General features: G+C 43.2%; 1 protein-coding gene across 1 annotated transcript in view; it reads right to left on the reverse strand.

Moving 5' to 3' along the window:
• Window positions 1-23033, reverse strand: part of sdc3 (syndecan 3) — a 48516-nt gene that overhangs the window by 24601 nt on the left and 882 nt on the right. The window lies entirely within an intron of this gene.

Here is a 23033-nt window from a genome sequence, read left to right on the forward strand (position 1 = left end):
GATCCTTGTGGACATGCTGCTGTAAGTGGCGCTGAGTGGGAAGGTAGAAACATTGATTTAGTCCCCTGCCAAACACATTTCTGATCTTTTCCAGCATGTTTGTCTCAGTTTTTCACACACGACTGCTCCCCGTGACCAATGAATGTGAGCCACCCAGCAAAACCTGTAAACATGCTCGTACAACAGCCAGGAAATGAGTGAAACACTTTTTCTCCTTCCACTATTTTTAGTCTTTTCTGCCGATCAAATTCCTGATAGTGCTACCATGGCTGATCCAAAATTGCAGCCATGTTGGCCGTATTAATTCCCTGTACAAAACCTGTGGGAGGATGGCATTACATTGGCTCTAGGTTGTTATTCCAGCTTGCTCTGGCCCTAAAGCTGTCCCCGTGCAGCACCAAACCACAGCTGAAAAGCATCCGAGCACTAATATTATCTTTCTAATATTATCTTTCTCCACTGAGTTATAAGGACAAAGATGATCTAAGTGATGAATGCCCTTATGGAAAGTCATGCATTTGCTAAATATGGTATATGGTACAGTGAATGGCTTGGTCAGAGAGCTGCAGGGATAGAACAGGTGCACAGAGGAGGAAAAAAAATCATGCATCTGGATCACTGAAAGAAAATAAGTCAGTTTTCATGCAGAGAGACTTTCAATATTTATCTCATATATCAGTTACAAAACAATAGACCCAAATCCATTCATGACAATGTTCAGTGTTCCTTCAACAGAGCGTAGCACTACTTCAAATCAGTCAAAGGCTTTTACATTTGCTTCATTGTTAGTGCGATGATTAATCCTCATTAGGCGGAAGGCTGCCTGCCTTCCCTCTTTAATAAAATTGATTACGGACATCATAATGTGTCTTCAAACTGAGAAACAGAGGTTCACAAGAAAAAATATGCTTGAAATACAGAATAGAATCTGGTTTCTTTTCACTGATTATGTAGAGAATGTGTCCTTTATAGCACTTTGAATACTAATATTGTTCATGAAGAGACATTTTGACCCCTTACTCAAAATATCAACATTTTGTGATTCTGTGTTTTGTTCATATCTTTCTGTGTGGTATAGTATAGTATACTTCAGTACAGTACAGTACAATATAATGTAGTGTAGTAGGCCCTTAGCGAAGTATGGTATATTTCAGTATAGTATAGTATAGTATAGTATAGTGTAGTGTAGTGTAGTAGGCCCACAGCGAAGTGTAGTATAGTATAGTACAGTACAGTTTGGTGTAGTGTAGTAGGCCTGCACCGAAGTATAGTATAGTATAGTATAGTATAGTGTAGTGTAGTGTAGTAGGCCTACAGCGAAGTGTAGTATAGTATAGTACAGTACAGTTTGGTGTAGTGTAGTAGGTCTGCACGGAAGTATAGTATAGTATAGTATAGTATAGTATAGTATAGTATAGTACAGGACAGTATAGTATAGTACAGTTAAGTGTAGTGTAGTAGGCCTACAGCGAAGTATAGTATAGTATAGTATAGTATAGTGTAGTACAGTGTAGTACAGTGTAGTAGGCCTACAGCGAAGTATAGTAAGTATAGTATAGTATAGTATATGACAGTACAGTGTAGTAGGCCTACAACGAAGTATAGTATAGTATAGTATAGTACAGTACAGTACAGTGTAGAAGGCCTACAGAGAAGTATAGTAAGTATAGTATAGTATAGTATAGTATAGTATAGTACAGTACAGTGTAGTGTAGTAGGCCTACAGCAAAGTATGGTATAGTATAGTATAGTACAGTAAAGTGTAGTGTAGTAGGCCTACAACGAAGTATAGTATAGTATAGTATAGTACAGTGTAGTAGGCCTACAGCGAAGTATAGTAAGTATAGTGTAGTATATTATAGTATAGTACAGTACAGTACAGTGTAGAAGGCCTACAGCGAAGTATAGTAAGTATAGTACAGTATAGTATAGTACAGTGTAGTGTAGTAGGCCTACAGCAAAGTATAGTATAGTATAGTATAGTACAGTGTAGTAGGCCTACAGCAAAGTATAGTATAGTATAGTATAGTACAGTGTAGTAGGCCTACAACGAAGTATAGTAAGTATAGTATAGTATAGTATAGTACAGTACAGTGTAGTAGGCCTACAGCGAAGTATAGTATTGTATAGTATAGTATAGTATAGTACAGTGTAGTAGGCTTACAACGAAGTATAGTATAGTATAGTATAGTATAGTATAGTAGGCCTTCAGCGAAGTATAGTATAGTATAAGTGTAAGTATAGTATAGTTGTAGTTCTATTAGAAGTAGTGGAGTGTGCCATTCCCACACAGGATTCAAATTGCTGACCTGACCACGAGGGGTTCATAGGAAACAATGCATGCACGTAAACCAGTGTTATGTAATTTCATCTCACTGATATCAGCCTCACTGTTCACTTTCCTGCAGCCATATCAAAGCCCTATTAGGTTACAGCTAATGCAAATCGAACACTTCCTACTGCTGCTGCTTCTCATTAAATGTGGCGAAACACAGGGAGGCTTTATTGTGAAAGAGTCACTGACAGGAAACGCAAAATACCTGATGACGTCATTAATAGCTGATACACCTTTGCACCGGGGAAAACAACAGGATGTAAAGACCGAGCTTAGTGAAGAGGAGTGCCACTGAGGCATTTTCTAAAACAACCAAGATGGCTGCCTCTGATGTAGAACTTTCTGTTGAGGGACTATTTTTAAATTTGTTCACATATTGACGCTACACCATCCCAGCCTATGTCTGCGTAGCCTGTTTACATTTGTCTGTCGCTCAGTGTTACATCACGTTTCATTGCTATGATTGGTTTAAGGTCTATCCAGTTGCATCCAGAGGCATTTTAATCTGCAGCCGTTGATGACACCCCTTGGGAATGAAAAGCACACGTACTGCAAACCTGAAATTATCTAGACATTACCTGGAACAGCTGTATGTGAGAACGCAAAAGTCCAAATCAGCTGGATTGGACATTAAACAGACTTTACACTGCCAACTCCCAGTACAAAGTCTGTATTATGTCCGATTGAGCCCGTGTGTGAATAGAGCAATTCACCAAGAGCGAGTGGGCATGTTGATGACGTTCATATCAAGCGGCTCACATGAAACCAGAAGAAAACAAATGGTTGCTGATGAAGAAAAAGGATGTGGAGAAATGTGGGAACTTCAGTCGGTAAGGGCTGACCCTTCAAATTCAAGGAACGGCTAAAAACTTGGTTGGTAACGTCCAAATTACGAACTGGTTATGTGACCGCCATATAATCAGCGTCATGTCCTGCCTTCTGTATGATCTAACCAGGTGCCACCCCTTACCTAAACCACACAGAGTATTTCCAGTAGGTCATAATGTTCCTTACATGGACCATCTCCTGTTGTGTGCTCCATGTTTGAACGAGAAATTTCAGACAACGTCCTGACCTTATTGTCCTGACATTGTCTGCAGATCATATGAGAATACGGCTTAGCTTGTACATTTGCAAATTGGTCTGACGACGCCGGGCTCGTGTGAAATTATTATTAACTGAATTCCACATTAAAGCAACCTGAGTTTGTTTGGCTGCACTGTTAACAGACACATCAGCACCTGACAACGTAGCTGCTCAAGGAGTGTCTCCTGTAGTATTAAACTGTACTTTCCGTTACCATGGTAACCACAGGTGATGCCAGGATTACAGCTATAAAAGGGGTAAATGAATACCCTCTGTGGCGGGGTGTGTTCAACCTGTAATGTCTCAGTGTCTCCGACGAAACGAGCAGCCGACACTGAACCTTGCCACAGACTCAATAGAGGTCACATGACTGTGTAGTGACACATCAGCTGGCCCGAAACTGTGTAATGGACTGGTGCTGTGAGACCGCCACCCACCCACCCACCCACCCACCCACACACACACACACACACACATTAATGCATACTGTAGATCCTCTCTACTCCTGGCTGAGTATGGGGGAGCAGTATGATGGGAGGAGGGGTGATACAGAGACAGAGAGGCAGAGAGATGTATATCTGTGTGTAGGACCCAGCTGTTACACTAATCTGACAATCCAACAGGATTAAAGACCACATCTCAAGGCTAACACACACACACACACACACACACACAGAAACACACAGACACACACGAGGCCTCTCTGCGTGGAATCCTCTTCCATTATATATGACCTTATGAAACATGCATCTCTGAGTGAGACTGTGTGTGTGCGAGTGTGTGTGCGTGTGTGTCACTGTCCTGCTGCCAGAAATGCCTTGAGATTCTGACACAACTGCCGCTCCCACACTCGAGAATATGCCGCCGTGTGTTTGTGTGCTGATGAGGGTGTGTGTATTAGATTTGTCCATGGTGTTCAGGGAGTGCCACTGTGTATGTGTGTGTGTGTGTGTGTGTGTGTGTGTGTGCGTGTGTATTGATGTTTGGTTGGAGAAATGTTGCAGCGAGCAGTGAATGCTGCTGGTTGGCTGGTGGGTCAATGACTGTGTTTTTGTGGCTGCTTCTATGAAGTGCTGGAGAGAGAGAAGAGGGAGCGAGGCTGAATGCGGATTTATATGTGTGTGTTAGTGTGTGTGTGTGTGTGTGTGTGTGTGTGATTACAGCCTGGCTCAATGGGCCTATTTCTGCAGGGCCAGTGGGAGGGCGTGGCGCCTGTGGCTGGAACTTTTCTCGTGTTTCTAAGGAACTTTTCAAAAGGGGCTCAGAAATGTGGCTGCGTGTGAGAGAGAGCGCCCCGCGGACCATGATGCCTTTGTGTAGCGAAGAGCGAGAGAGAGGGGCACTCAGAGTACACTCAGGACCGGTAATCAATGGTCTCTTCTCAGCCCTAAATCGAAAACCTTAACACACATACACACATTAAAAAATCCACACACAAACAGCCGATGATGAGAATCACATTTCTGCCCATATACAGTGATGTGAATCACAAGGCAGCGTCACATAATTACAGCTTGTGTAATCAGGCTAATGACAGTCATGCGACTTTTACAGACCCTAAGGAATGAATGGCGAAGGAGAGAAATCAATGCATACGAGACAGAGTTTTAGAGAGGAAAAAGGTACAAATGGAGAATACTTGAGAGGAGAAAGCGGATAGTGATGATGGGATGGATGGAGCCGGAGGCAGGGGGGGTGGAGAACAAGAGAGGAGTGTTTTTGTCTTTGATGCAGAGGAGAAAAATCCAATCAGCCCTGTGTAATTCAATCTGGGATGGAGAGATGCACCTTTGCGAGTGTGTGTGCAGAGGGCATGATGCATGTTATTATCATGCCATACCTCCATTTCTCTCTGTCTCACACACACAGATAGAGGAGGAAAACAAATTGCTGCTCCAGGGGCAACCTAAGCAGCTGACCTTGCTACGCTCTCTTGGCTCCTTCCCATTGGTTGACTGACTTTCGCGAACTGGCAGCCAATCCGGAGCCTTGGAGCGGTCTCCAGCCAATGACCGTGGGCCAAGTGACTGTCGGCGCGGCCAGAGAGTCGATTGATTCTTCATGTATCATAACAGCTCTTGATATCGAACACTAATTACGCAGGTTGTGAGATCTGGCGGGGGAGTGAACTCACGATAAGGTGAGCGCAGCATATGGTCTCTGTCTTAATGGGCCACACAGGCTGAATGCTTGTGACCTAATCAGATGTTTATCATGAGATACTGATTAACTCTAACGAATCAGTGTCAGAAGACTTTAACGAACCATGAGCCAGCATGAGGAACTGGGAAGGAAATGAGACATTTGCTTTGTCATGATGATTTTTCATCAATGAATGGCTCATGTGTTGTCTCTGCGGATGTTATTTTACAGTTTGTATCATCTGACATGGTTGTATTTATCAGATCCTACATGACAGTGGCTCCCAGCCTGTCGTCAGGACACACCGGAGGGGTCACTAGATGTTTAACCCTTTAAAACCCACTCTCCCAGAGATCCCATGTTAATAAGACACTACACTCTCTTGCATTACACACAGAAGAGTAGTACTATTTGTTAAAGTACCAGAGAGCAACTATGATGTACGTGCATGGTAAAGTTGTGACTCATTTAAAAGGTTATGTGACCAGTATTAACACAGTGGTGAGTTTACATAGATTGGTCAACTATAACTTGACATGATCAAATGTTAAACAGACTTTACGAATGTTGAGACTATCACACCAAACATCTAGCTAAGTAGCTAGTTTTAGGCAATGCCATCCCCAACTGTAGCTACGAGTGCACCCTCACTACTTTCGGATGCATTTTGATCTGGAAACGAGCGCATTATCCTCATCAGTGTTTGTTAGTAGTGAAGTCAAGAGAAGTGATACCTAAGTTTGGATGCCAAAATTCTAAAAACATGATAGTACTTCTTATTCTCCAGATCTGTAGACAGGGCAGCGTTCATGCCTAAGTGTTGCAGTCTGCCGTTAAACGCCATAGGAGGATGAAAAACGCCTTCCAGCACGGAAGAACAACAGCAACATGCGGAAGAAGGCGACAAGTGCGGCTGCAGTGACAACTCTGTCTCTGCTCCTCAAAAAGAAACGCATCCTTCTTTAATTCTTTACAATGGTAGTGCCACGTAATTAAACTGTGCTACAAACGGCAGCATCGTGACGACCATTTAGTCTGCAATGAGTGCTGCATGTTTGGCGTCGCCGAGGGTTGAAAAACTCTGGGTAAAGTGCTGCACTCGTTACTTTTTACCCAGCCATCCAATCACAGTAGACAAATATCCTACCACAAAGACCAACGGTCACATCTTACATTTATAGGTGCCGAACAACAACAATGGAGAATAAATATGTTAGTATTCTATAGGCTGTATATTAATATGTTTCCTCGCCCACAAACTCTAATCAACCCACATGGACTACCACTTTGCATTTAAGGCAGATCATCAGGGATAAATAAAACTTAAATTAAATTTCATTTAAATGTTTTTAATAAAGGAGTGAGTGTTTAAGTACATGGGATTTATTGTTTTGTTTTAGCTTCTTACTGTGGTGTTGAATTAAGTATGAAGAAGACAGAAAAGTGAAGAAAACTGGGATTATTAATACCGACTCCTCGTTGTTTTTATTTTATTTATTTTTTACTTTTTCATCTTCAGGCCTCTTAAAATGTTCAACACTTTAGCTGAACTTGCAGCTAATATGCAACTAGTAATGAGGAGGGTCACATTTTAAAGGAACAGTTCAACATTTTGGGGAATATGCTGATTTGCTTCCTTGGCGAGCAACAAGTGAAGTCTTGTCTTGTCAGGCTTATTAAGAGACAAAACCAAAAACCTGTTCTCACTGACCCTATCTGGCAACCCCTGCTGTAGCGGTGGGATAAACTGTGGTTCATCAATAAATAACTCCAACGCGTAACTCCCCCTCAAACCACAAATTGTCAGCTTTACAAATGCATGAAGCAGGTAGGTGTAAGCAAGCAGATAATGAGGATTAATGGGTAAAATGTGCAGAACAGGAGTTCCCTGTTGCCACTGAGATGGCGTTATCTTCCTTCAGCCTCTGTTAAATCACCTCATCTGAAGAACAAATATTATACCAGGCTTCAGGTGTGTGCGTGTTCATCCATCGCTGACAGTGCTTTAGCAGTAAAGCTTCATCCCTCGGTAGGCAACATTACTCACTGACTAATTAATTAAGAGGTGGATTTAAGAAACTAATGGCTGGAGAATGATTGTCTAACACATAGATTAGCTCCACAGTGCTTGGTATAACAATTGGTGATCATTAATTCCTTGATACTGTGTGCTCGCTTTAATTAAAGTGTGACTGTGAAGCTTGCGTGTGGCAAAGTGGTCAGTGTCGGAGTAAACCAGTGGAAATGTGTAACTGGAGGACAGGGAGATATATGGGTTATGATACAATCGTGCTCTCACAGCCCTCCTCTCTTCTGTCTCGGTGTAATCCTGTCCAGGTTGTTCTCTCCATTCAATCCGTCTCAGCTGCTATAAGCTCTTTACACTCCTGCCTTAACCACCAGTCTCTCTCTCTCTCTCTCTCTCTCCATCCATCTCCTTTTCATTTTCCTCGTCAGCTCCTCTTCCCTTTTATCATTTCACTCCACCTAAAGCCAGTCCCTCCCCACTCATCTCACGCTCTTTTCTGATGAGCTACTCATATCCTTTTACCACTTTTACATATTAACAAATTCTATTCTGTCTGCTCTCCCCTCCTCTCTTCACGCCTGCTGCATTTTGTTCCCCTCTCCAATCTGCCTCTCTTTCTTTTCTATTCCTCTGACGCACCTGAGCCACCACCCCTCCTTTAATATCACTTTTGTCTGTGATTGCCTCTGACCTGATTCCCCTTTCATTCTCTTCAAATCTCCTCTCCCTCCATCTCCACACAATATCTAATCACTTTCAAATCTGTCGCCACACCTTCTCTGCTTTGTTCAGTTTTTTTTCCAGGAACATCTCCTTTGAGCTGTTGGGTTTTAAGATGCAATTTATGTTCTGTGATTACAAAGCCAAATATTTCTCATCACAATTAGGCTTGGGTACTGAACCTCACTACAGGGTATTACAGGAAACAGGAGGATGGAAACATCGTGCAACAACAACAAAGAATCAAACTGGGGACATTGTAATCAAAGTCTATGGTTTGCTTCTTAACCAACAGACTACCATGACGCCTGAGCCTTAATACTATTTTGTACCGACAGAAATTCATCTGCAGGAGCGAGTATAGAGGTAAAACTGCTTTCATTTCAACAGTAGAAGTGAAAGAGTGAAGAAGAGGCTCTTATGCACTGTTTGTTCTTTTTACTATGAAAACAAATGCACCAAAATTCGGACATATCCTACATAATTATGAGTCAGTACTTTGTGTATATCCCACTTAATTTGGTAAGGTGACATGATGAATGCGCTGATGGGAGTAAATAAGGAAGTAAAGAGGCAGGTTGGTCTGGTGGATGGCTCACAAAGCACAGGACTTTTACCAGGAGACCGATGTTAAGAACAATGTGAACTTTGAATGAACTTAAAGTCATTCTAAGGTGCATCGTCACCATGTTTCTTTTCCTAAACCTCACCACAGTAACTTTACTGACCTAAAACTGACCTCTGTAACTTATTGTGAAGTATGTAATGTCAATCATGGGGCGCTGATTCTTAGGATATCACACAAACCATTGAATGATGATACTTTTAGTCTGGTTGTCAAACCTCAGTCCTTTTTAGTTGCCAAAATGTGTCAAATTGTCTTCAAAGCTAAGCTCCATTCCTGGGGGCTTATTTTAGACAGCATCTGGTGTTCTGGAAGCAAAAGGGGCGTGAAGTGTGTCAGCATCTAGTGTAATTTTACTCATTGATTTGGCTCCATTGCGACCTCTGCTGCCGGCTTAATGGCTGAACAACAGCGCCCCCCATTCCGTATTCATACATTTTATGGAGAACACCAAGCTGGAATAACGGTATGACATTTCCGCCTTGAGCAAGCTTTATCAGACACACTCTTCTGACTGAATTTTGCTTGATGTTATATGAGTTAAAGCTGAACATGAAAAAACTGCTTTTAACTGGTCCTGGGACGGATTACAGCATCTCCTTATGATCAGTTCACTTGTACTTTTTGGATATTTCAAAAAATTTAATCATAAACCTCCCAACCTCTACTTGTAATTGTTTTACATGTTTAATTTTACATTTAATTATATTAATTTATCAAATTATCTACCCTAATTACAAAATTTTAGGGCTTTAGGGCTTTTCCCAGATCGGAAAGTTGAGATGTCCAGATGAAACGACATATTAGAGTAGTAATAGTCTAGCTACAGTGTCGTTTTGTATTTCCAAGTGAAACAGGATACACAGGCAGGATGGAAAAATGGGTGTGTGATAACAGTGAGGCCCCAACGGTGTAATGCCAACAGGATGGCAGCATCCATCAGGGAGAGAGACGAAGCACATTGAATGCTCTGGCGCTCTCACAGATACCACTTTCCTCAAATTGAAAGAAATCTAGCCTGCAGCTTGTGACCACAATGTTTTGGGGGTAAAAAGACACACTGACATAGCCTGCTGTTGCTCGCTAGCTAACTTAATCTTAGCTCTGTGTTGCTAAAGATTTGGATTGGTGGATGGATGTCATGATATTACTGGTTTAAAGTGGTTGGTCCTGGCTCACGTGAACACACGTCATCTCCTGTTTTACAGTAAGAAAACATGATTGGGTTTGATATAACAACAAGGAGAAACAGATTTTTGGGGGGCATTTTTTGGTATATAATGTGACTGGGGATGTGATCTGAAAGGGTTAAAAGGCATTTTTCATTTCATCTTGACTTTAATGGCTTTGTATTATTCTTATTATGTAACTGCATTTTCTCTGTCTGTAGGCTATATCTCTTTGTTGATGTTTCCTTTTCATTTTAATAATTGACTCGATGTCATTATTACTGAGTATAAATAAAGCTTGAATTAATGAATTGGCAAATTAATCAATTATGAAAATAATTACCGTCCTAAATGTAAAATGCAACCCAACTGAGTCCAACTGCAACACACACTCAGGGTGACTGAACTCATCTTAAAATTTCAGAAAAGGAATTAATGTCAGGAGAAGTCATGCCTGTCCTCTATCAGCACTGCCGCTGCCGCTGCCACCGCCTCCTCCTCCTCCTCTTCATCCTCCTCCTCCTCCTGCTGTGTCTAATGTTTCGGTGTTGTGTGACCTGTCAATCTGTCGTGTGTGTCTGCCTCAGTCATATCATGTCTTGTCAGACAGACACCCCACTCAGTCCGACATGGGAAACAATTATCTCATCACACATACAGCTTAATAAACAATACACTCGAGGACACACACACACACACACACACACGCACACACGCTCTCAGTGTCAGTCAGCCTTTCAAACCTGGGTCTCTGCTGGCTAAGATTAGGGTTAATCCACAACTGTTGGAATGAAAGATTAAGAATGAATCACCTGCTGCTGCAAACGTGTGCGTGTGTGTGGCTGACTGTGTGTGTGAGCGTGTGCACGCACATGGAGGTGTTAATAGAAAGGCCCTATGGGAAAGACAGCCTGCTGCAACCACCAAGCAATATTACCGAATCCCTGCCCGCCCAACCACACACATACATTTTCAGTCTGCAGCACACACACTCACATTCACACACAGCTCATTAGCTTCAATGGCTCGTTCAGACTGCAAACGCCTTTGAAAGAGCCCTTTAAAGCACTGGGGTTCAAAGGTTTACTTGAGAGTCCACACAAACAAACACACACACACACACACACACACACATGCTCACACGCACACACAGCGGGTTTCAGTGTCTGTATTTAATTGGATCGATGTTCTTCCCTCATGATTTGCCCGTAATTGAAGGGACATGAGTAACATAAGAGAAGCCTTTTGTTACTAAGTTCCTGTTTATTAAAATGGGCTGAATAAAAGAGGAGCTCTGCAGCGACGGAGGAGAAGGAGGAGGAGGAGGAAGAGGGCTGGTGGGTGGAGGGTGTAGAGATGGATTGATGGAGAGAGGAAAAACGTTGCAGCAATGAGCTCCTGACCTCGTTCACTCCTCTGTCGGGACGCTGGGCTAAATAATTCAAGCGCACACATACACAGTCACATGCCTCTCGCACACAGTATTTCTCGCTCTCGTTCGCACAAGCCGCCTCCCTGTGCTCCTTCATCGCCTGCTCTGCCTCCGTTTCAGCATGTAAACACGTAAAAACACACACCTATTTAAAATCCCCTCTTTGTGCTCCACTCAGGAAGCTCCCTCCTGAATTGAAGCTTGAAGGCCGGATCTATAAATACTCACTTCCTGTGTCCATCCTATAAACAAGTGAGCAGCCAGATGACCAGTTAAGTGCACAAACACACACACACAGGTCATACACATCAGTATGCAAATAAGTAGATTTCTGTCACGGTGTGAATCCTAATGAAATTATGATGAAATGTTACTGCCCTTTTCAATGAGACTGACAACGCAGTTAATATCAAAACTAAAACTAATTAATTCAATTTCTGCCTTGATGAAATGCATGCATCAGAAACGGATATCTGTGAATCAAAACTGACAAAATCTCAGCGTTATCAGAGGAAAAGATGACATGAAGATTGTGTTTGAAAATAGAAACTGTGACGCTGACAGATCAAAGACGAGATGAAATGAAGAGATGACAAATTGGATGAAGAAACATTTATATAGCCAATCATGTGCAGGCATGTATCTTGGAAAGATCGAACTGTGACTCATTGTGCTTTTCTTACTCTACGTCTTCCACTGCAACTGCCAACACCCCATGAGACATGAAAGCTGTTAGGTGAAGTAAAGTACAAATGTATCACCCTACAAGAAGCCATTCAAATTTTCACGCACATAAAATCTCTTCCGTTTAGACACGGCTTGACGTTGTTCCCATTTTAGTTGATCTTTACCTTCTGCCTGCAGGACCAATCCCTCGAGACGACGCACTCTCTATCTTCCGCAGTGTCTTCATTTACAAGCACTCTCTACCACCATTAAGTGCAAACAAACTTTGCAGGCTTTGAGTGGGCATAGTGGCCATTTTCAAAGACGGGCTCCCAGAGGAACAGTGATAGCATTTCCAGCCAGAGGCAGTCAAAAACGTCTCCACCAATGACATGCAGCCAAGGAAACAAGCTCCTTGATCAGAGCTTTGAAACCAGAAAAGATTTGGTCTCATTAGTGGTCGACTGGCATGAAAGCAACAACCTGGTTCCAAGATTTTATCACTTGTTTATTTTAGTATATAGCTGATCATACAAGATATCATTTTATGGCCAAATCAGTGCCTGACAAATGTCCATGGATGATTGTTTAGTCTGTAAAATGAGTGAAAAATAGCCATCACAAGTTTTCAGAGAACAGTGAGACGACTCACAAAGATATAAATCAGAGAGAAGCAGAAAATTATCAAAGCTAAGAGGCTGGAAGCAGAAAATGTTTGCCTCTTTTTTGGCCATTAGTATTAGTTAGAGATGATAGGGAATTACAGAAGAGAGATGGGGAATGAGACACAGTAAAGGTTTCCACTGGAATCAAACTGGGGACACTGAGATTGTGATGATCGACACCTTAGCCAGGGAGCCACAAAATTATTGCTAATTAATAGACTGACAAAACAATCATGGGCTGCTACTAATGATCTTTTATGGCTGATTATCCTCCTCTATTAAAGCAAGTCCTCAGCCACAAAATGACCATTTGTATATCAATTAGTCACACTGCGTTCCCTTAAATTCATGAAGAAAACTGTTTTTCTTACATGCTTCCACTGTGAACGGTGAACATATGGATTTACTGATTAATTGGGAACCACATTTAACAGCAAAACTGCATGAAAACATCTGTTTCACAAACTCACACATCTTGTGCAGTACGATCCAAGTCTCATTAATCCAGTCATATGTTCAGTACTTCTCTAACATATGCATTTTCACTAAAAAAGTGATGGAGTCTGGCTTTGATGGGAGCACAGATAAGTTTAACTTTTTTACTTAGAGTTGTGAGAGTGGTCCCTAATCAATCAACAAATCAATATGTTCACTGTTTTCACTGCAGCCAATACAAGTTTTCTTCATTGATTCGACTAATTGATTTCATTTTGTGGGTGAAGAATTCTTTCAGCAGCCTTTCACCAGGTTATCTCAAATGCTTGGCCTTTTTTTCCAAAATAAATTTGACTAACAGAATTGATGGTAATTATTATTCTTTGACAACAATTCAGGGCTTATTTTACTCTATCAATTTAGTCCATGAAGTATCAGAAATGTATAAAAAAAAATGTCTGACAGAATGTACGCAATTGTCTCAACACTCAGAGATAATCAGTAGATTTCACTGAAGACTTAGAAAACCAGCAAATATTCACATTTTAGAAGGAGCCAGAGGATGCTTTGCATTCTCTCTTTGAAAATTACTTTAGAAAACTTGGAAACTAAAGAAGAAGATTCATTGTCTGTCCTTCGACTAATTAATTGACTAATCATTGCAGATCCATCTCCATGACAACAAAGAAAACCCCATCTGCTGATGAAGATTGCTTGATTTGTCTCAATGCTCCAGTAGAAGATACTAAGTGGACCTTTGTCAAACCACGATTTCCAAGATCTTGATGGTTCTGCTGACCAGCTATTCTACTACTCAGTTTAACAACTAACTGTTTCATTGACAGACTCAGTTTTCAGATTCAAATCGGCGCTGAAAAAAAAAAAGTAACAAAACCGTGTAAATGTAAAGTTGCTCACAAAATTAGCATCAACAAACAAACAGGCCAACAGATGGAGAGGGAGATGGAGGGAGCTGCATGCTGGAGGTCAGATGGAGGCCAGCCTCTCAGCGACGACACTCAGGGTCTGATTGGGAGTGTGAAGGTTGGCCTTATCGCGGCCTGCGCCCGCTCTTATCAGCTGCCTGACGGGAAATACACATTCCTGCATTCCCATTGGACCGCATTGGGTTTCAGCCCTGCGTGACCCCGCCCATCCGGCCCTTCGTTAACCTAATTACTGTGTTGTTATAGAAATGTGTGAAGAAAGAAAGAGTGGTACTAAAGAGATACAAATACACACATGGGTGACGTGAGTGAAAAATGATGGGGAGGCGGCATCTGTGATCCTCAAACACACACACACACACACACTCATAGGTTTGTAGTGGAAAGGAGGCGCCCTGTTTTTGAGGTTTTCATTTATAGCAAAATCTCTGACACACAGAAATCCCAGAATGCTTTGTGGTTTTGGGAGCCGGTGCTGCGTTTATGCTCTCTAATTTAGAGTCCTGTAATAGCTCAAACACACACACACACACACACACACACACACACACACACACACACACACACACACGCAAACACACACACTGCTATAAAAGTGAAACACAAGCCCTCTCTGCACTTGTATATTTTTCAGTTTATTGTAGTGAAACAGACAGACAGGAGAGGAGATGAGGAAGAGGAGAAAAGAGGCAGAGGGAGCAGTAAAAAGAGACAGAAAGAAGGGAGGAAGAAGTAAAAGCGCGGAGTCAGAAAAAAGAGAATGAGATATAAAAAGCTGTGAATGAGAGAAGCAACAGAGGTGACGAGGAGGAAAAAAACTAGACGAAACAGAATGAAAGAGAGAGAGAGGAAGGAGGGAAGGGAGGAGAGCAGGGCGATAAAGCTGTGACAGCGGCAGCCATGCTGGTTGTCATGGCGACGGCCGCGGAGAGAGCAGGTAGAGCACAGTCTCCTGGGAATGAGCAGCGCACGCCTCCCTCCCCCCACCCTCACTTTCTCACTCGACATCCCTCCATCCTGGCTCCGTCTCTGTCCCTCCATCTCCATCCTCCTGGCCTCGCTCCATCCCCCTCATCCCCCTCCTCTCCCTCTCTATATCCCAGTATCCCCCATCTTCTCCTCCTCTCGCCTCCCACTATCTCTTCCCACTTCTGGTCCCGTCCTTCCCTCAGCTTCTGGGCTGTACCCCGTCTTTTGTCATCCTCTCTCGACCACTCATCGCTCGATCTGTTTCCCTTTCTCCTTCCCGCTCCTCCACGTCTTCCCCCCTGCTATCTCGCATCCCCATCTCGCCATTACCTTAACTCTTTTTCCATCCTTACCTCTCTCCATTTTATTCTTTCCACTCCTTCCCTCCTTCTCATTATCCTGTGCTCTGTACACCTCCCTTTTACCACTCCTCTCCTCTCCCTCCTTCCTTTTTTCTCTCTATATTCATCTAACCCCCCTCTCCAGAGAATATGTATGTGAGTATGTCTGCGCAGTGCTGCCCAATTACTGCAAGGGAGACTCTGTGTGTGTGAGTGTGTGTGTTTAGTATCTACACAAGCTGTATTTCTAGCCTGTTTTGACCTACCTAAAACACCTCCAGCGTTCTCCGTCTCCCTCTGACTCACTGAATCAACAAAACTGCTGCACACCACCGCGACTGTTCGCTAGCACTGCGAGAGTGTGTGTGTGAGATAATCAGGACTTTAATGTTAATGTGCATCAGTGCATATATGTGAGCAAGCGTGTCGGCACTTGTGTGTGTGTGTGTGTGTGTGTGTGTTGCTGGTTCTGATGAGAGGAGCCAAAGTTTCCAGCTGGACGAATTCAGGCTGTAGCTGCATTCTTTCTGATTCGTGGGATGACTTGAACGCATTCCATGGGGAGAGTTTAGTGTTGCACAATGTTGTGGAGCCAAATGATTGAATAAAACAGGTACTTTCTAAACTGTGGCTGGCAGTGTGAACAGAGATTTGCACAGACTAGAGAGTGCAACAATATGGCACCTCAGCCTGGGTATCTGTAAGTAAAGATGTTGTTATATTGCACCTTTTCAGCAGTTGTCCTTCAGATATGTGAAAGAACCAACACTGCTAAGTACTTACAAGTAAAATGCCTACATTTAAATCCTTTCAGTAAAAATATTAATGGCTAAAAGGACACAAGGTATCAAGTAAGGTTACTAATTCTGCTGTAAAAAGCCTCTCTGACTGGTACAAGCACCAATGTATTGGCAGTATTTACTATTTTAGATGATCTAGGTGGAGCTAGTTGAGGTTAGGCCCTTCAAAAACGGTCACAAGATCAGTCTGAGGGGTTGTGAGATGATTAATGAGAAAGGAAAGAAGAAAAGTTCAAGTGCACATATTTGTATGAAGTTTCAGACTACTCTGTAATCTTTGCTTTTTTGTGAGCTTTACCTCCCTAGGCCTCGAAGGGTGGTGGCTTCACAGAGCTTGACAACTTTGTGTCCTTTCCACATACTCTATGTAATGGAACTTTAAAATAATGACCTCAGACAAATTTTTAAAAGATACTTTTTAGGGTTTGTTTGCCTCTAATTGATAGGACAGCTGTTACTGTGACGGGGGAAAGAGAGGGGTGACGACATGCAGCAAAGGTTGGAATTAAACTCATAGCTGCTGTGGCAAGGACAAAGACCTACTCTAACAGGTGAGCTAATGGGCACCCTGACAATTTGTGCTTCTTTTTAGGAGGCAGGGGTGAAAATTAGTCATCCTTACCACTTGTTGTGTTATTGTTTCAGAGTGACAAAGACAGCTGGGAAACAATTGGAGACAAAATAGGATGTAGGTTCAACAGGAAGGGTTTTTCTTGGCAACTGTTATGTTTTTCCAAAACTATCTATAGATTATTTTCATTCTATTTTTGAACAGGCTTGGAAAAATGGTGCATATAGCTGCCATAAATGGAAAAAACCTGAATATGCCCCCAGACCCCCTCTAGGTTTAGGCTAAGCCCCACATGTCTCCAACATCTGGCTCCTCCTGCTACTAAGTGAGAGGTTCCAAACTTTTATGGGGTCGAAGACAGCAAATGCTCGATGTATCTTTTTTTAAACTGAGTTGGATGTCTAGTGGACTTTACATTATGCACTCATGGTTCAACCATGTAGCGCCTGACAGTTATCGACTAAAATATTCAATTGAATCTTAAACTCCACTGGTAGCCAATGGCACGAGGCCAACACTGGAGTAATGAGCTTCCTGCACTTTATCTTTGGTTGAAGACAGGCTCCAGCTCCAGCATTTTGAAACTTCTGCAAACAAGCTGCAGCACCCAGGCTCAGGCCGGAATATAATGAATCACAATAATGTAGTCTATAAAAGCGTGGATTAATTCTGAAGCACGTTCAAAAGATAAAATACGTCTGACCTTACAAAAATTGTGACACCTAAATGTGACACGGCATGCAGTTTGATGTTAGATGTTAGGAGACCCGAGGGACCAACAGGGATCTTGGCTGACGTTACTGTCTCTATGAGGCTGTGGCACGCCCCTATTTTAAGCCAGCAAAGGCAGTGTGTCACATGAAACTAGACAACCTCAGGCATCTAGTGGTACTAATTGTGTCATGTTAGCTTCTTGGAAAAGGGGCTAAATAACACTCCAAAGTTAAGATGAATTCTGGTGATGGAAAATTGGCATAACCATTTTCACCTCAAGATATTAGAATGAAAATGGGTTCAATTGGTACCCATGAGTCCCCCTTTTACAGACATGCCCACTTTAGGATAATCCCATGCAGCTTTTTGCATGCTGGGGTCCATTAACAGTATCTGAATTACATAAATAGCTCGTGACTGGAAAGCAGAGACTCATGTGGATTCAATGAGTCCAACTGTATGATGATTATACTAGTCCCCGTGGTCTCACAACATTCTAGTCAGAGCATTTTTTTTAACTTGATCTCACTGTATAAAATAACCCATTGTGACCCCGAGAAATAATCACAGCCTTGTGAAACTTAACAGCCACAAACTAGAGACCTTGGGCATTCAGAGGATGTACCGCTTTCATGGGTATATTAACAATAACAAGGTTTCTCAGCAGTTTCATGAATAGAAATCCTCGCCATTACAGCTGCAACAATTCGTCAAATATTGAGTTGTCTATCGACTGAAAATACATTGGCAGCTATTGTGATGATCAAAAAATGATTTTAGTAATTCTTTAAAGTCAAAAAGCCAAATTAGCTCTTTTCAAGCTTCTTAGATTTGACAATTTGATGCTTTTCTTTGTCATACACATGAATAAACTGAGTAGTTTTGGATGTTTGGACTATTGGTTGGATAAAACATACCATTTTAAGACATCTAGTGAGGTCTAGGAAATTAGACAGGGCACGTTTCTCTATTTTCTGACATTTTACTGACAAAACAATTAATTGGATAATCAAGAAAATAACTGGCAGATTAATTGAATATAAAAAGTTGCAGCCCTACTCACAATCCAATCACAGAAAAGTGCAATTCTTACAGAAAAATGTTTGATACTGAATTGATATTGGAATTGGTGCTTTGGGGGGATTTTTATCAGTTTTCAAGTGTCAAAATGGTTAAATTTGGCCCCAAATCATCAGGTTCCCAGCTTTCGGTTGATGTACACCTCTGCTGTGTGGCATATACTGCTAACCTGCTATCTCCAACTAAAGATCCCCTGTCCCCCCTAAAAACAACCTAAATGGGTCTATGGTGGGCCTCTAAAGGTCCCAGAGATTGCTGCGAGGTCTTTTGTGCTCCCTCGGGCCCAATAATGACAACTTCTGATTTATCCTCACTCCCAATTGATAGTTTTCTTCACCGAGCTGAGCTTTTAGTTAGTGCAGATTCTCAGCTCCCATTGTTCTTTCAGCTCAGAGGGAGGACACAGAGAAATACAGGTATTGTGCAGGCAGGTTTTTCCGTCCCCGCACGCTGTTATCAGTTTAATAGTAAATGGGAAATTCCATTCCTTCCGAGTTGAATCGGACTCTAAAACTTTCTCCGCGAGAAAGGAAAACTAATTTCAGTCAAATGCGGCACATCTGCCACGCCGGTCCTTCCCATGTGATAAGAAATTGCTTTCAGATATGGGTGAGCAGCATGTGTACACATCCAACACACACACACACACACACATAAATATCCAAAAGGGAGGAGATGGGCAGAGGAAAGGAGGGGGAGATGTTTTTCTCACTGAAGGCTGTCATTATTCTCTCTCTCTCCGTCCACGCTCACCTCCAGACGTCGGCCCTCTGAATGCAGCTCCGGATATGAACCTAGATCCTTTTCATTTCCTCTATCCATTGCAAGGTGACCCCATACTCTCACCTATCCTTTCACACACACACCTGAAATATCTCCTCCACGCCAGGAGTGGGTTTACCTGCCAGCTCGTGTGCGTTTGTGTGTGAGGGGACTTTGTCCTCCAGGAGCGGGAGAAGGACCCACTTCCTGTGTCAAATTGCCTCTCACATTCCACACGCTCCCTCAATCCGCCTCGCTCGGGCTATTTTTTCCTCTTTCTTGCTCCTTCTCTCTTTCTTCATCTCTCTATGGGGGGCTTTGTCGGCTATCGGTGGCACAAAACACTGATTCATTCCATGAGTTAAACATGATCCTCCAGAACACAACACTTTTCCGCCGCACACACTCTCACGCGCACACTTTTCAAGGAGGGAGGGCTGGCGAGAACAAGTTTTTGGCAGTAAAGATTCACTATTTTTGAGCCCACACACAGACAGATGGACAGTCAGCGCTCTCACGGAGGCAGATGGATGCACACACGCACACACACACACACACACACACTAGCTATCCGTGGGACACAACAGATGTCTGTGGGAAAATCAGCCTCCGATGTAAAATATAGTTGCCCGGATATGATGTCACAACTCCGATAACAGGAAATACCCACTGAGACATGACACCGGGGATCACTCATCAGAGGAAACACACACACAAACACATAAGAGTCGGCTGGTCTCAAGCCAAGAGCCATCTAAAGAAAGATCTTGTCAGCAAATGTGACCAAAGGGTCGTGTGTGTGCGTTAAAGGCCTGGGTTGCTTGAGGTGAGTCTTGCAATTATTAGACTGTTGAAGTGTGTTACCAATTCGAGCACCACCTGCATCCATCTGTGCGCTCCTAACACGGTGTATATTTAAGTGTGTGTGTGCATGTGTATATATGTGTCACACCTGTCTCCATCTGTACACTTAAAGACAGATTAGGTCAGCTCGGGGCCAAGGATCTTTGGCAGAGACTGCAACTGACTGACCCAGTAATAATCTGTGTGTGTGTGTGTGTGTGTGTGTGTGTGTGTGTGTGTGTGTCTGTGTGAGTAGTGTTGAAAACCCCTGCCAAAACCAGTGGAGCATCACAGTCGAAGCAGCACAAAGGAACTATGAGATGTTGACAATACAAATATTGTGGCTGAGCGATGAATTAGGCGAGGTGATCCGCTGCCCCGAGGCCACAGACCTCGAGGGGACCTAAAAAGCCTCAGGTCCACTGCGGGAAAATTATTTTTTAATATGATTATTTGAAAAGTGGTTAGCAAATCTGCATCACGAAAATACAATATCAACTGAGGTAGATTCTCCATTTTTTGGTGGAGTCAAAATCTTGTGTCAAAATCTAGTTTAGAGCCTCACTGCTTTAGTTAATGTCGTGCTCACGTGCAACACATTCCTATTAAGTTCTGTCATGGGATTTTTCAATGAGGAAGAAAAAGGGATCTTAAATTATCATTCCAGCAACAGCAGCGGACTTTATGGCAACTTAAAGGCAGGGACGGATTATCAGACAATGAACCCCCTGGGCACAAATACACAAAAGCCCCCCCCACCTCTCTTACATAAAAGCCAGACATGCACATTTTGTAATTGTTCAGCCTCCTTTTGTGTCGTTGTTTTGCATCTCTTTGTAGTCGCACTGCATCTGTTTGTGGTTTTGTGTCTCTTTGAGGTCATTTAATGTCTTTCTTTGGTCTTTTTGTGGCTCTTTGTGGTTGTTTTGCCCCTTCTTGTGGTTATTTGTGTCCCTCTGCAGTTCCTTGCATCTCTTTAAGGTCATTTTAAATCTCTTCCTGGTCTGTACATGTTAATTTTAAGGACGCAGTCACACTGGCACTTTTTGGTCCACTTTAAACGAACCGTGGTCCACTTCCACGGATAGTGCGGTTCATTTGGTGTGTTGTGAACACTCATGCAAATTCTGGTGCGGACCAAACGAGCGAACCCTGGTCCGCTGGAAAACTGGGGGACTCTGTTCACTTGCAAATGAACCCTGGTGCGGTTTGCTTACAGTGGGAACTGCAAACGGACTATCCAGCGAACTGAAGAGAGGAAGTGACGTAGAGCGCATTGCATTTTGGTGTTTGGGGTTTTTGTGGTGACCAAGCCGGCTGAAGGGGATGGATTTCCGTTTTCGGTCCTGGCCAGTCGATGAGCCGGGTTTTCTTCTTCCTCATGCTTTTTTTCTTCCTGGTCAGTGGTCGTTTCAGGCAATGCTGCCCCCAAACGAGCAGCTGTTGTAACCGCGTGACGTTGTCCAGACGGTTTGGTCCGCTTTAAAAAGTGCAGTATGAAAGTGAACTGAACCAAATGAAGGTGTGAAATTTCTCCTGGACTATCCTGGTGTGAATGCGCCCCTAAGTGACATTTCACAGGTGAGGACAAGGGGCCCCCCTTGCACTTTGGCCCCCTGAGCCTGTGTCCAGTACGCCATGTCAGTAATCATTTGATGCTCGGAGGCAACAAGGTATTTAAACATTGCACCAAGGGTGTAGGTTTCACCTCAACATTGGTGGACGCACATATGAAACGGGATTTGGAGGGTCCTTCAACCGAAAATTTGAGTGTCAGAAGGGGCCCTATATCACATTTAGGCCCGAAGCTTTTAACGGCATAATCCGGCCATGAATGAGGGTATAATAAGAACAGGTAAAACATCATGCAGTATTATGAAGAGTACTATAAACTCAGTGTGGAGCCGCAGTAACACAGACTGGAGAGAATAATTTGAAGGATGTTTATTTGTATATTTACATCTAAAAGCAGATCTGCATTTCGGTGCCTGCTTCCTTTTTTCTCAATGATTCAATGAGCTTCCACCCTCCTCTTCCTCCACCCCCATCCTCCTCATAGGATAAATCTGGATTAATCGGTAACGGAAGGTGTGGGCGTGCTATGGTGGGGCGCGTGAAGCTCGGCGTGGATGGTTCCGGAGAGGAGGTGTGTGGGGAGAGAAACAGAGAGGAGGTGGGGAGGGAGGGGGGGGGGCTCGCGCATTCCTAATCAGCTTCCCTTCTCGCGATTCCCGATGACATCATTCCATCCAAGCCTTCGTTCGCGCACCGCATCGCCGTTAACGTCCCCGTTACCCCACCCACTTTTCGCCACAAACACACACACACACACACACACACACACACACACACACACGCACCAAACACACGCGCCTCCGGTTATAACGGGAGGATGCCCCTGGTCGGATCTTGGCACTTGGACAATGAAACCTCCGTTAACTGATAGTTAAAGGAGCGTGCACCTTACAGGTTGGATATCGGACATCTAACCCCCCTCTCTCACACACACGCGCGCGCACACACACGCACACACGTCCTATAGCGCGACTACCCGGTAATAAAGTCGTTAAAGCCGCAGTATGACTGGAGCCCCCCAAATTAACGGCAGGATATGAGCCGGTGCCACAGACACCACATACCGAGGCAGCGCACAAAGACCCGTAATCAAGCTCAATTAGAGATTACCCGCTAATTACCGACAC

This window comes from Epinephelus lanceolatus, chromosome 16 (assembly GCF_041903045.1).
Source record: "Epinephelus lanceolatus isolate andai-2023 chromosome 16, ASM4190304v1, whole genome shotgun sequence".
NCBI lineage: Eukaryota > Metazoa > Chordata > Actinopteri > Perciformes > Serranidae > Epinephelus > Epinephelus lanceolatus.